Source organism: Hetaerina americana, unplaced genomic scaffold (genome assembly GCF_022747635.1).
Source record: "Hetaerina americana unplaced genomic scaffold, ioHetAmer1.1.p SCAF_3, whole genome shotgun sequence".
Lineage (NCBI taxonomy): Eukaryota > Metazoa > Arthropoda > Insecta > Odonata > Calopterygidae > Hetaerina > Hetaerina americana.
In genome coordinates, this window is record NW_027286874.1 from 77,964,426 (window position 1) to 77,979,396 (window position 14,971).

At 39.3% G+C, this 14,971-nt stretch overlaps 1 long non-coding RNA gene across 1 annotated transcript in view; it reads left to right on the top strand.

The window, feature by feature from the left end:
- The window catches only part of LOC139691053 (uncharacterized), a 53,925-nt gene extending 42,014 nt beyond the window's left edge, over nucleotides 1–11,911 (top strand). The window contains exon 3 of the long non-coding RNA XR_011701561.1: nucleotides 11,835–11,911. This is a non-coding gene — a long non-coding RNA (uncharacterized lncRNA). The remainder of the gene's footprint in view (nucleotides 1–11,834) is intronic.
- The last annotated feature ends 3,060 nt before the right edge of the window (nucleotides 11,912–14,971 follow it).

Sequence of the window (14,971 nt, forward strand, 5' to 3'; positions counted from 1 at the left end):
AAAAGAATATTAATTTCGAACGTAGCAAAAGTGGTACTTGGAGGATCTTAATCATCATGGAGAGAAGGGAAATGACTACATAGGAGATGATAAGTTTGGTTTCAATAAGGGGAGAGGAACCGGTGATGCCTAGCATGAATGCCATTAAGAGAAAGGCATAATGTCGAGTAAAATCGGGATGAATTTGTCAATTTCGTAGATATAAAGAAAGCGTTTATGAGAGTTAATTGGGTAAAATTAATTTATATGTTGCAAAAAAAGGAGTAGATTGGAGGGATAGGAAATTTATCCGCAGCCTGTAACGCAACCTCCCCTCCCCTATTTTCCTATGCCTTTTTACTCTAAGTTCTTGGTACACGAAGTGGATATTTACCTAGAGTCTTTGTCAACTCTTTCTTCTTACTTTTCTCTGCCACCTGAGCGATTTTCTACCTGCCCTTAATTACCTGGCTATATATTAAAATAGCATATATATCCAAGATAGCGAGTAATAAGTGGATCGAAATGGAAAAAAAATTCTCCGGAGATCCCTGATTGGTTTTCCCCGTCCCCTGCGAGCTTGCATCGAAAAGCAAGAGATGTAAAAGAGAGACGCTTTTGGGACCAGATAATTCACCCTCGTCTTCGATTGAGGCCTGTGATGGGAGAGTGTGTGAGGGGGGCTGAGGGGGTGGGGGATGGGGGTAGAGCGAGGGCGTCTTTTATCTCAGGGCGAGAGTGGCCCCAGGGTGGTGTCGCGAGGGATGCGAAGGGGGTAAGGGGGAGCGGGGAGCGGGGAATACAGGAAGACGCCGTCTCGACGCCGCCACTCTAAGACGGCGATGGGATGGACTGAACCACGCTCAGTGGGAGTGGGGCTGGGGGGAGATTAGGGTGGCAGGGGGAGGTGACGGAGAGAGGGAGATGAGAGGGGGCCGTGGGGAGAGGGAAACGGGGAAGGAAGGGGGTGCGGCGAGCAAAAGGTTTCGCGTGGTCATTTCCGAGGCGCATAACTCGCGTGGAGGGGGAGCTCGGAAGGAGGTGAATGGAGGAGAGGAGGAGATAGGAGTCAGCTTTGCGGAGAGATTAATAGCGGGATACCGTGAAGGACTCCGCGCTCCTTCGTCGCTCCACTGAAGATGAGGCAACGGAGGAGCTGCTGCACTTTTGAAACTCTTTGAGATGGGTCGGAAAGGTAATAGCGTTCAAATATGTAACGGATAACATACATGCATGCCAAAAAATACGTGTCCACATCCAAGTTTAAAACCAGGCATCATTTCATCAGATAAATTGACAGGCATAAGTACGCATTACTATGTACATTGCTCGAGCATCGGCTCGGTAAATCAAAAGATCCAGTGTTCAAGTCCCGGTCAAGGAAATATTTTTGCGCTTGTGATCAGCTCGATTCCACCTACCCCACCTCTCCTGCATTCGCCCTTTATGTGTATTCCTATCCCTTTTCGTTTATCTATTTCCATGTGAATATACACCATAAACAAGTAATAAACCCGAAGGTCGGTGTAGTAGGTGATGGTGGAGCTCACCCAGTACTAAGCCCGACGGCGTGTGAAATTCACACAACAGGGTAAGGGGCCAGTTCATTTCCCTGTGCCGGTTACAGTTTCCCAGGAAGATCTGGTACCCAAAAAATCACATAGCTTGGGTGGAGCTGCAGGTGCCCAGAGTGCCTTGCCCGGGAATTGAACCCGGGCCCCTCCGATCAGCAGTCCAACGCTCTATCTCCTGGACTACCGCGACCCATTTATATATATATATATATATATATATATATATATATATATATATATATATATATATATAAATGGGTCGCGTATAAATATATGTGTGTATATATATATATATATACACACACACACGTGTATGTACATACATACATATGTGTGTATCACTTGGACGGCACAACAGAGCACAATAATATAAATAGAAAACACACAAAAGGCATTCACATTTAAGATTATATGAGGTTTCGACCTTCTCTTAGGCCTTCATCAGATTAGATTGGCCTGAAGGTCAGTCTGACCTGAAGAAGAACTTAGAGAATATACGTATATATTCTCTTAATGAGTTTCTTTCTTATCCTCCTTGAAAAAGCTGGTTCGGACCACCGAAAATTCGAAAACTAGTGAGTTTCTTTTCTTTTTTGTGTGTTTCTGTGTTTTGTATCTGTCCGCTAGTTCAGATATATTATTTTTCACATCCGTGAGACTTCCACATAAGTTATATATATATACAGGTATATATATATCTTCGAAATGAAACGCTCTTCGGCGACGCACAAATACATAAAAACGCAGATGTAGTTTTTTAAACCATAGAAACACAAAGAAAGGACCTCTATCTCTCCCTCGGAGAGAGAGAGACTGTGTGTTTCTTTGGCTTAAAAATCTACATCTATGTTTATATATATATATATATATATATATATGTGTATATATATATATGTATATATATATATAATTCATGTAGATACTTAAATGAAAACCCTTGGAAGATTAGTAGGTGGTCGAGTTTTTGGAGTTTTCAAGCCTTAAGCTGAACTGCAGTGATATTTAAAACTGAAGGATCATGAAAAAGTAACGCTAGTCATCAGTGCGATAAAACGCATGACATTATCTCAGAAAATATTCTGCCTCTAGACCATGCCTTATGCATGTGAGAGTGGCTGAGTGAAGGCCTAGAATTGGGAGGCTCTTTTCGCACGATGATGATTATGAATCATGATTATTTCTCATGAAGGACATTTGTGGGCGCATCAATTGGTAATAGCTTAAAATTAGATGCTAAGCAATTTATCAGAAAATGTTTGGTACAATAGAAAGAAAAGCTATGCGGGATAGATAATAGATACACATTGATAGATAGATGATACTGTTGAAAATTTCCGTGCAATTATACTCACAATCTGTTTGATTAGAGGCTCATAAAGGTGCTTCGTGGGAAACAGCAGGTGTCAAAGCAAAGGCGTAGGCCCCATTTGTCATATATTTGATTTCTTCTCACGTTATGGCGTAGTACAAAACGAGCTCTACCGTCATTTTTCAAACTAACCCTCGGATTAATTCCACCGAGTCTGAGGAGGTATTGAATTTTTTCAAAGCACTCTAACGTATTAGTTTATCCACCACAAAAATTGATGTGGACAGAACATTATATTGCTGCAGTTATCAAATTCCTATTTACAAATTAGCATAAAGCATTGTTAAATATCAACTGGTACGAACGTATTCTGTTACTTCAATGAATACAAGCCTGATAAATCAACCGCGTCACATGCATAATAATCCGCAAACAGTATTTTTTGCCAGAAGAAATAATATCACCTGCTCTCGCAATCAAATTTCTTATTGTGAATGTGTGAATTGTTTATGGATATATTACGTTTCGTCCATCAACCATTTTTGTTTCTCCAGAGTAGAACATAGGATTTATGTGGTATTCCATGTAATTTTTCTCATTACTACTCTTTCCTTCATTTTTTGTGTAGTGAATTAACCAGTTCATGACGTGATTTGAAAAATAGGAACATGATGAATCCAAAAATTTTAAATACTGGATTTACGCACATTCTCCAGCCACATAAGTCTTTGGCGTTGTCATTTTTTATGAAACTTCTACCCACTAATGACTCTGTTTGAAGGTTAAGTAGGTATTTTATAAAAAGTGAGGGAGATAAAATATTTCCTAAAGAATTCGTTTCAGAAAAAAATATGAACCGCCAAATTTGTAGAAAAATTGTGCATCTGTAATTTTTCATTTTATTTTTACACCAATATTTGTACTTTTCCAAATCGATAAAAAAATGTCAAATAAAAATTTTCCAATGCTCGGTTGGCCAAAGTTTTCAGAAATGTAAGCATAAAACTTATTTAAAAGGTGCTTAGCATAAAATATTCTCCCTGGGAAAGCTGATAGCTTGTTTAATATCGTGCCTGAAAATGCTATCCTCGGACATACAATGCCTATGCCCATTTAAGCTCACATCAAGTTGCTTACATCAACTGGCAACTGATCTCAAAGTGTCCACTTCCGATTAAATCCCAAAGCCGTCTAAAGGAAAAAGTAAAAATGGACCAGACAAAATAATAAGTCCCGCTTTCCATGCACGATTCAATTCGGCGGACGTCGCGAATATTTGGAATGTCTTGGCTCCCCGTGATATCACCTCCCCTCCCCCTCCACACACAACCTTCGTTCCGACCACGGGCCCAACTAACTGGTTACGAATCATCAATGGACGAACACAATCGGTCTCCTCTGGGATGCGCGACTTCTCCGGAGGTCTAACCCACCCCACCCCCCCAAAACATCCTCCCGTCCCCCTGTTCTTTCGCCCCCATTGGCCCCACCACCCCCATCCTCCCCCGCCCAATTTGCCCGCTCCAACTGTTTTCGTCTCTCCACTCACTCACTCACAATCTCCCTCTTCTCCCGAAAAAGAGTCACCACCGCGAGGAAAACCTTTTCTTTTTTAACTTGTAAATATAAGGGGATGGGTGACGCATGCGGTGGGGAGGTGTGTGTGGGAGAAAGAGAGGGAGGTAGAAATCAAACCCCTCAGGAAGCAGAGGATGAGGAAACAATGGCGACGGAGGAGAGGCGGGAGCGGCGTGCGTTTTTCTTTTCGCTTTTAATTTTAATTTTCCCGGGCCACCGTCTTGCTCCATTCATGTCCCTATTCCGGTTCGGTAAACAGCGGGTCGGTGCGCCGCTGCGAATTATTGCTTTTATTTCTCTCAGTCTCCCCCGTTGGGTCCCCGGCTCCCTTTCTCTCCGCTTTCGTTTCGTTTTCCGAACCTTTGGGATTCATTCAAAGGAAGAGCGGTGGGCAAAGACCGTTCCGCAGGAGGACATCGGGGCCAATGTTATTGTGGGATGGGGAGAGAGGAAAGGAAAGAGAGAGAGATAGTGAAAGAAAGGAGGGAAGCGAAGTGGAGGTGGAGAGTGGGCGAGGAGGCAAATAAAACGAAGGGAATTACGGGAAGGGATGGGAGGGAGGAAGAACTGGAGGGAGCTGGGGATTCGGGCAACAAACTGCGTCCTCATCATCGAAATTCGCGTCGTTACTCTCGGGATTACCCCCGCGCCCAACGCCCGCGGGGACACCGACCCGACCGGCCACTTTTATTTCCGCGTCCGTAAAGATTAACTTAATGAAGTCGAGGCCTGATGAACGCCCATGGCTATTATATCCTTTTAAATTGACATTATTAGTCACGGGATCATCGGCTGTGTGCACGATACAGCGAAGTTTGAGCGAGTGGGGAAGAGGGAGTGGTTGGTGGGTGTGGAGGGGGGAGGATAGTGAGGAGGACACTGGCCGCTTTGCTCGACCAAACGAAGGAAGGCTCTATTGTGATCGAGGGAACACCAAAGTGGTGCTGCTGGTGCTCGGTGGCCTTTCATTAGCGCCATTTTACAGCGCTTCAAAGAAAGTTTTGCCAGGTTTTCCACTCGCCCGGCAGTGTTGACGGGGATTTATGAATCCCGCGACCCCAAGGGAGTGGAACAATCAATCTTGCAACTATCATCAGTAATGAAACCTCAGTCCAAATACAGGAAAGTTCACCTCAAATTACCTACCAATGTAATTCTGCATAGCCTAAATGTATAATTATTCTCGTCTGAAATACCAATCTAACAATGTAATGCACCTTAAGTTGTATACTTTGACCAGAAACTTACTGACTACACTGAAAATTTTTAGGGTTTTCTGAATTATTTCAATGATTGGATTTTTGCCCCTATATTTCGGAACCCTATGACCGAGCTTCATGCGGTGGGAGTTAAGAACTGAATTGAATTATGTTCACGCACATCGATGATATTCTTACATTTATTCATAAAAAAATGAACTTCTCAATCAAGCGGCAGGGCAGTGATTACACTCAGATCTAAATAACTTCTCCTCTCTTTACGTTTTAATGGCTTCGGCCGTTTACCGTGAAAACAGCAACCACGGAAAATCTATTGATATGGATCATTTTACTCAATAATGACTACCTATTTTTTGGCGTATTTTATTCTGGAAAAAAAACACTTTTGCAACCATAAGTAAAACTTCATAATTATATTTGCTTCAATATAAAATGCGTCATTTCCTCAATTATTAAATACCTAAAATATGTTGATTTTTTTGGACACCCTTACAGATAAGCTTGATGAATGCAGTGAATATCATATACGAACTTCTTCCGGCTTCAATCCTCATTACACCCTTAAGAGTCACAAGAGAGCCACCAGAGCTCAGAGGGAGATATAAAACATGCGAAAGACCCGGATGACCCTGCACTAAGCGTGAAAGATAAAGGACGCCCCATATAAGAACGCCATTAGCGTGAAGACATCGATTTAAGTCCGTGACGGGGATCCGTCATTTATTGCGTCTTTCAGTTATTGGGCTTAGCACTGTTGAGAGATAGGACAACTCTTATCGGCATCGAGGAGGAATAGTGGCGCCAAGCGATGGGAGCGCCATGTTATCTCCGAGTAATTTGATACTCGACCAGCGGAAATATACCAGCAGAAAGTGATGAGCTCATTAGTTGGTCACGATAATGAGATCGCAAGACCTTAACCAGTCCACTTTGATGAGGCATTTGAAAGAGTGACTCGCTTGGAATTTTTCTTCATTATGAAATCTGACCACGGCAAAGGTATAAAATTCTTTTTTTTTATTTGGTAGACGGAAGCGGAGTTCGCCTCACACGAAGACCTTTGGGGCTGTACGAAAATCACATATTCAGAGGTCGGTTCCGTTCATTCTGTCTTTTGTATCTTCCCAAATAGACATGAGACACATGAAATTATACACTGTGTGTGTCCTGGGCAACCGTTTGCACGTTCGGATGTTAGAGTGGTACTCTTGAAGTTCTAACCACTAGGCTGAACCACGCGTATTCCCTTTGATAACGAAAGATCTTCCTCCTTGGTGTAGAGATTCAAGCCGCAGTGGTCTTGCAATATTCTCACGATGCTCGCCAAGATATTGATTTTTTATTCAATAATAAGTGAATGGTGGGTCGCGGTAGTCCAGTGGGTAGAGCGTTGGACTACTGACCGGAGGGTCCCGGGTTCGATTCCCGGGCAATGCACTCTGGGCACCTGAGGCTCCATCCAAGATAAAGTGATTTTTCGGGTACCAGGTCTTCCTGGGAAACCATAACCGGCACAGGGAAAGGAACTGGCCCCTTACCCTGTTGTGTGAATTTCACACGCCGTCGGGCTTAGTACTGGGTGAGCTCCACCATCACCTACTACACCGACCTTCGGGTTTATTACTTGTTTATGGTGTATATTCACATGGAAATAGATAAACGAAAAGGGATAGGAATACACATAAAGGGCGAATGCAGGAGAGGTGGGGTAGGTGGAATCGAGCTGATCACCGTGATGAGTGAATTTTCGTACGCCGTATAGGGCTTAGTACTGGGTGATCTCTACCATCACCTACTAAACCGACCTTCGGGTTGATAACTGTGTTTATGGTTTAATAAAAGAATGGTGAAGGGAGACTTGGTGGCTGGCTTTAAAAGCAATAAACGCAGAACGAAAGACGCATACAGTCTTATTGATTTCTTGCTAAATAATACTTCTCAAAAGTACGCTACAATTATTTGGTGCGTTTTTAATTGATAGTTTTCCTGTTTTAATGGAAAACATTTCTAGAAACAAGTTGGTTTTTTCTTACATTGGAAAGGTGAAAAAATGAACATTTTGGCATTTTTGGTAAATGACGAAAAGGAATACAGATGCTGATTTATATATGAAATTCGGTTTCGGTTCAGAAAGTAGGAATACCAAAAATTGAATTAAAATTCGTCTTTATACGTTTTTCACCTATTGTGCGGATAATTTTAACCACATTCAATACGCGAAGAACTCGATTTTCATAGTGCTGTATTATCTTTAATTAGATAAGCATACAATATTCATCAAGTAAGACGTTACTTTTCTGAACATAATGTTTATAGTTTTTTGCACACAAAATATCACTGTGATTCTGACAAATTAGAATACAAAATATGCATGTAAGACCCTGATAAATTTCAAATATGGAAACAAACTTCCATGAAAGAGAAAACCATCCATTTTATACACGAGTGCTTTCTGGTCATTATCTTTATTGGCCACTTGCACGCAATTATTACTTCTTTCGCATGGCCAAAAGGAACCTTATAGTAAATCTAAAATTTGTCCCATGTTCATGATGCCGAAATTCTCAAAATTTCTCCTTCCACGAATCAAGAAAAAATAAAGTAAACATCCTCATTTTTCTCATATTCTTATATCCTCATTTACCCTCTGTTTGGTAACTGAATCTGCTGCGTTAACTAAATAATGATGTACAGGTTTAATTTATAAGAAATAGTAAGCAAAATAATAATGCATTAAGCATATGCCACGGTAAAATAATATCCTTGCGATTAATTATTAATTAAAACCTATCGAGGATAAAAGGTTCGTCCGTAATTAGAGTGGATTACCCCAATGTGGCTTGTTTGAAAGGTAAACAATTTTCTGAAATGACGAACATTTCCCAGAATTACTCAGGGGCATTTATTTAGATGTTTCCGCTTGAGATACATCCCAAATCCATTTAATATTCCCCCATTGGCTTGCTGTGAATTCTGCCGGATTGTTTCTAATATGGAAAATTATTCACAAAGTACGTAAAAAGTGGGAAATAGATAGTGGTAGAATTTCTATTCAAAATAAAGTTAAAATTATACCATAAAAACGCAGTCAATTCTCTCGGTACGTTGGAATTATTCAAATAATAGCAGCGAATGTCTTCATTCGCCCCGTTCCAAAGCATTAGTTTTCCTAGAACAAAATATTCCCATACAGGTCAGTCATTGCTTATGGAGTATCTGAGCATCTGAGCAAGGGGTTGAAGTAAGAACTAAAACTGAAATTTCTCCAAACCACATTTTTATATAGAAGTAGTTTTTGAAACTGAGTGAATTCAGTATTCTGTGATAAACAATTTTATGCCTCACCGAGATCACGAAGAAACAGATACAGTTATCGGGAATAATATTTCATTCCCGTTCATCATTTTGCAAAGGGAAAAGTGAAACATTTCTCTGATCTCTATCTTTCATTAATTAAATCGTTGCCATAATTCTCAAATTTATTCATAATTCAAACTTTCCAAATTGTCTTATTCTGTCGACGGTGGTAAAAAATCATTTCTGTTTGAAACTTACGATGTCATCACCTTAACCGATGAAAAATTATTTCAATTTTGAAAAATTAACAAATATTAGTGAAATTTACATTCATTCAAGGCATTCTACCTACCCAGGGCAATTTTTAGATGTTCCCTAACGACCAATTTCTGATAAATATCGCCAGAATAGATTTGCCGTACATCACTTTCTTCTTAATTAATTCCTAACTTATTCCTAACTCAGGCCGTCTAAAAAGCCTATTCTCTTCCTTTCTCTATCATGCTAACATAATATTTTACCTTCTGTCACGGTATTCAACGTCCCACTAACCTTTGGATGTCCTCTAGCAAGCTTCTCTTCCCGATCATCCTTTTTAAACATATGTCATTTGCTTTCCTCTCTGTCCGACTTATTTTCTCCATTTTTCACCGCACCCACTTTTCAAAAGCTTCCAATCTTCATTGTTCAAAGACTAGGTTTCACATCCATGAAGCGCTGAACTTAATATACTAGTATTCACTTCATTCTTTTAATAAGTGTTACTGTCATCGATATATAGGAGAGCAGAAGAGGAAAGGACCGTATGGGGAGCTCTACGGTAAAGAAGAACGACGTAGATGGATTAGACCAACCTTGTGGCACAATGGATTTGTTAGAAACAAAATAGAAACTAAAATTCAAGGAAAGATCCCGCGAGGAAGGCCAAGAGACAAGGACACAGGGAAAATTAAGAAGGACGTAAAACAGGGAACCGATTAGAGGGTGAGGGAATTAAAACTAAATAGGGAAGAATGGAGGGCTGCAGTAAACCAATCTTAGGATTGAAATACTGATGGTTATGATCATCATCTTGCAAATGACTCTTTTGCTTACTGAATTCTTCATATAATTCCCCTACTACTATATCAAATTTCTTCAAAAATACTGAAGGAATACATAAAATGCTCCATTTTCCCTATATTATTGCCTCCGACTCTAAAGTTTAACTTAGTTCACATTCTAGTTTTGAATAAAGTTTCCTCCAGACTGCTCCCATATTCTGCCATGTTGACTTTGTCTCGCTACACGATCGAATGCCTCCTCAAAAAAACCAGGAAGCACATGAGAACATCCTATTTATATTCAATGTTCCTTTCTGCAAATATTTGCATCCCCCGATGATTTTTAGAGCTGCTTTTGCGGCATGTTAAGTTAAGTATATTGCTATATTCTGCTGTCGATACATTAAAATACGTTGCCCTTTGGATCTGGATCCAAATCAACCTAAAGTAATCTTTCGACTACATTTATTCCTTATAAATACTTCTTTTAAGTTCAAAAACCCAATACCTTTCATATTTACCTACTCTTAAGTAAATCTGTAGTGATATTATATTTTCCCTTGTCCGACTTCATCTCCCTAAACGCTTTTTCTACCTCGCCATCTACGAATATCTCTTAAAAAATCCCAAACTCAAGCTATCCTCGTCTACGTCACATTCCTTTTCTATTTCTAAGCTGGCTGGCTTATTATCTTAACTTTCAAGTCTTCTACACATTTTCAACACCTTCCCCGAATTCTCCTGGCTCTATTAATAACCTCCCTGTCTTTCCCTGCCCCTGTTATCTATTAATACCTTACCAGGATCCACTTTAGCAACAGAGAATTAGTCGGCACGAGAGAAATGTGCATGAATTATTCCTATCTACATTTTAATAATAGATTTGATAAATGCTGGTTTATATATTCTCGAATTAAAAAAAACTAAAGCGTAATAGTGTAATAGCATGATAAAACATTAAATTCCCTTTACCATATTCAGGCGAATATCCCGGTTGAAAATGCATTAGGAAAATTCATTTTGCAGTTTCGTGCGTATGCTTATTAATAGGCACCACAGTTGCCACAGAGCATTATGGATTATTTCCGAATATCCAGATTTATTTATCCAAACATTTTTGACACAAAAAATTCCATGCACTGACAAATAATTTTTGTCATACGTAACCATTTGGATACACTGCAATGATAGTGGAAGTATGCAGTGTGTTAAGATTCCACGGGTGTATACAAACCCCCTGTGTTGGTTGAAAACTCAATGGAAACTAACTTGATCTATTTGAAAACGTAATACCAAGTGCATAAACATTTGCATAGAGTCATATAAAGAATTAAGGCAAAAACAAACAAATACCTAAAAATACGAATAACATTTCCATGTTAATTCATGGTCAAAAAGGATGTTTATTATAGGAAACCTGAAATTCGATGAATGAAACTTTGGCAAACTGCTATGCTGGAGAATCACCAAAAAAATTGGTGAGTTTTACACGCATGAGTAATTGCTCTAATTGCATTGAAATTAGAGTTACGGAGACCCTCTACTGTTTCTTTACTTATTCGTAGAATTACGTTTTCTTACATTAATCCAACACACACTGATACAATCAATTGAATGAATAAACAGTCGCGCAGAACTTCTTTGCACCTACGTTGAAGTAGGCAGTTGGAAGGTTAAAAAAAAGACAATCCATCTAATCCTGATGTTTAGCCCACCACTTCAAAAAGATTTATCTTCTGTGTTGGTGGAAACGGTGTGGTTATCGTAGAATTTGCTTTTCTTCAATTAACCGTTGTATACTCTCTATCTAAAAACTTTCTCTCCTCCGTTCCAGTGGTACACCTTTCGGTCCGGAAGAAGATTTTCCCTTTCACGATTCTTCGTGGACTCATCCAGGGCGTAAGACTCACGATGGAAGCGACCGAGGGGAATCGTCGTGGTAAGGAGGAAGGGAGGTGGGACAGGGGGTGGCGGTGGTGGGTGGAAAGAAGGACTGCGGTGGCGATGGGGTCGGGAGGAGGAGATGGCGAGGGGAAAGAGCGAAGACTGTGGAGATGAGCGGGCGGGGACGTGTGAGGACCCCTGTGGGTCTCGAATATAAAAGAGGGCGGGAGGGAGGTGAAGGAGAATGGGCAGAAGGGATACTTTTTGAGACAGCCCAAGAGCACTGTGCAGGCATTCTTCTGTTTCCCTACCTTTAACCGAAAGCTTCCTCCCCTCCACCCACCGAACTCCTTTTGCCTTCTTTTACTCCCTCCTATTCTCTCATCCACTGATTTTTCTCTCTCATGTAGTCCATTTTTATGTTAATTCAGGTACTTATTATTCAATTCCTTCCCTCAATGTGAGCTTGGATAGTTATATTGAAAGAATGTAACATTACTCCCCATCCACTACTCCTCATCCGGTATAATAGTTTGCAAAACGAGAGGATACTAAAAGAAAGTAATACTAAAAAGACATATTCCCAAAGTACACAATTTATGGGAAATGAGAAGTAAAGAAAACAGGCAAATCATCCGACAATTAATACATTACAAATATGAAATGGGAGAAGGTGGTGGAATACTTGAGCTCAATTAAAATATTGGTGTAAAGAAAAACAATTATGTCGGAAAAGGTGATGAAGAAATTAAGCAGATAGGAAAAAAAGGCAGTATGATTTTCGCCTTGAAAAGAAAAACTGATATCGTTAGCGTGCGGGGAAGTTACCATCGATATTATTTAAGGCAGTTGCATAACCAAAGCTATATGTCATGCTCAATTCTTGGTACGATAAAGAGGCGTGATAATATGTATGACACTGATCTTCTTTTGTGAAATTTCCAAGAAGAAGAAATAATAAAATAATATGAAGTATAGGAAAGAACACTCTTCAATATTCCAGGGTTCACTTGGAAAAAGTTTTTAAAATTCATTTAATATTCATTCATAGAATAATTGAACCATTTTAAGGCTTAATTATGAGCATAAATAAGTCGGAGTTCAAGTCGGATTCATAGAAAAAAGATTGGCCGGGGGAGAGATAACACTGCTGACAATGCCCCTCAGTGTCAATTGGTGAATATTTGCCTAACTTGAATGTTCTCTTTTGGTATCTAATGATGCAGACATACGCGAAAATGCGTTGTGCCATATATTATATTAAGCAATAATATGTTTTTCGACCAATTAAGAAACATGGCGTGAAAATTGGAGGAGAATAGAGTTGACGCGATTTTTTAATTCAGCCTTGGTGAGTCAGTAAACCGAAATAATAATATCAATTAAAGACACAAATAAAGACAAGTTATGAATTAATTTGGTAATAGCGGTATAAAATGATAAGGATAAGAAGATAATGAAAATCTAATGAGGCAGGAAAGCGTGGATATATATTGTTAGGATAAGAGGATTGAAATTGGTAAATATATCAAAGTCATAAAGTATTCAATGTTGAAATATGGAATAAAACTAGTAGGAAAGGAGTTCACATAACATCACGACAGGATCTTAATATAAAAAAAATATAAATATGTAGGAAGATCCCTTAAAGAAATGGATGCTATTGGAAGTGGTCCTGCGCGGTTATTGAAAGCATATTGCACACTGGTAGAAATAAGAGTTGAGAGGATTTTGTATTATTAAGGCAATAAGATTCAAGGAGGATGGGTATTCCAAATATATGTTAAACAATATTATATATTAAATAATAATAGGACATGAGAAAACTAGGTGCTAACTAAAGATATCTGTGAAAGAAAAGTCAATACGTTAAATTCATGTCTATTTTTCTCTGGTATCGTGTTTGAGAGAGAAAAACGGTGCTCTTATCCCTACATTTGGCCCATCCCTGGATTTGCCGAGAGCATAAGTGCTGAACTGAAATCCTTCTTGTTTATCGAAGCCTATTGGTTATTTTTCCTCAAAGGTGACTGCAGCACCCTCGAGTGATCATTCATACGTTAAATGTACTTTTTGAAAGGATGGAGAAGATTAGATGGCAAAGTATTGCTAGGAAGGAAGACTTGCTAAGAATGATGATTACAATCGATAATCATCCTTCTGTAAAAGGGTGGAAGGAAAACGATGTAGTGAGTAATAAGAAAAAAATAGCCAACATATGCAGGGAGACAGAGGCAATCAAAAGGAAAGAAAGGAAAAAAACAATGAGTACTCAAGAAAATGGCAGATACTACAATTATCTTCAGTGTGGGGTAAGAAAAGACGCGACCCGGAGTCCATGAAAGAAAGCTGGATTTTGTGAGTATTGGGGTAAGTACATATATTGTTGTTTGAGTTACATGATTTGTGTCTGTAATATGGTAAATAAAGGCTTCAATTTAAAACTATGAATTGTTATTCCAATACACCAAAAAGAAAAATTCTACACAAATACTCAGTATTTTTTGGCATTTATGGGCAAACCAAATTTCGGAAGACAATCCTCCCTCTGGAGTAATTAAGCTAAATCTGGAGTAATAAAACTGCCATAAATGCATACGTGTATCATGCCTAACGCCTATCTCCAGCATTTTAAACATAAAATATTCTGGTATTTTTACCCAGAGCAATACAAACAAGGAATATAATTGCTAGATTTTCCAAACAAATGTGGATAAGAACATAACAGGTAAGAGAGAACAGGCTTATAACTTTCAATACATTACCTCCTTTGAGAAATAACTCCAATCAAATCATTCCAACATGTTTGGCGTGGAAATGGCGCTACTTCAGTCTGAGGCCAATTCAGGAAACGGTGACATCCATGTTTTAGCACTCTAGGACAGGATTAACCTTATTGATCATACTCGAGATGCTATTGTGGTCTTTTTACCATGCAAGAAATGGAGAACTGGGGCACAATCCTTCATATACGTCAGATTTTATCGCAGACATGCATAACTTCAAACAAATTTCATAAGTTTTGAAATTCACGATACTCACAGAAAATATTTCCGCGTCTTCGTTTTATGAAACATGACAGAATTC